At 47.5% G+C, this 896-nt stretch overlaps 1 non-coding gene across 1 annotated transcript; it reads right to left on the bottom strand.

Moving 5' to 3' along the window:
- Positions 250-322, bottom strand: TRNAM-CAU. Its single transcript has one exon. It is a non-coding gene; the product is annotated as a tRNA-Met (tRNA).

Genomic DNA, 896 nt, shown 5'->3' with positions numbered 1-896 from the left:
TTGTCTATGTCTGGCTTATTTCACTCAGCATAATATCCTCAAAGGCCACCACATTGTTCCATAGTGCAAAAGAGCCTCGTTTTTTTTTTTTTGGCCACAGGGGCATGCATTGTCTTGACATGGGACTCAGTTCCCAGACCAGAGATTGAACCCAGGTCACAGAGGTGAAAGGTTCAAGCCCTAACCACTAGACCACCAGGAAACCCCCAAAATTCTTTTGTTTGGCAACAGGAGAGGACAAAACAAAGCTGCCCCCTCTGAGGCTCGAACTCAGGACCTTCAGATTATGAGACTGACGCGCTGCCTACTGCGCTAAGGAGGCAGATGCAAGCCAGCCTTCTTTTTTTAAGGCTGAATAGTACCATGCTGTGTGTATCTATCACATTTTCTTGATTGTTTTCACATTTTAGCTATTGTGAATAGTGCTGCAGTGAACATGGGAGCACTCATATCTGAGAAGAGAGGCTTCAGCAGAAAGGTCCTGTGAATGAAGACTCTAGTGAGTTCCCGAGAAGGCTTGGTCTCTGGAAAGTGGAACAGGAAAGAACCGACAGGAGACAGACTGGTGCGAGGATGTCAGGGGTGCATGGCAGCAGAAACCCCACTGCCCCCTCACCCATGCCTGCCAAACCCAAGCCTTCCCCTAGAGACAACTATGCTTGTGGAAAATAAGAGAAAAAGTTCAGCCAGTGATCTGTCTTTAGCTACAGAGCATCAATCACGCTGCAGGAAAGCCAAAACACAGTTCTCAGAATGGCAGAAACATCATTCTCACACAAATACACAGTGAGAACATTAATGAGGCAAACATCGGGTTGACAAAACTGGTTCAAAGACCTAAGGAAGAAATTGATGTGGGTGTGTGGGGGTGCGGGTGTGTGGGGGTGCGGATGTGG

The sequence above is a fragment of the Sus scrofa genome, chromosome 2 (genome assembly GCF_000003025.6).
Source record: "Sus scrofa isolate TJ Tabasco breed Duroc chromosome 2, Sscrofa11.1, whole genome shotgun sequence".
Taxonomy (NCBI): domain Eukaryota; kingdom Metazoa; phylum Chordata; class Mammalia; order Artiodactyla; family Suidae; genus Sus; species Sus scrofa.
The sequence above is the reverse complement of the archived record's forward strand: the minus strand, read 5'-3'. Positions and strand labels throughout refer to the sequence as shown.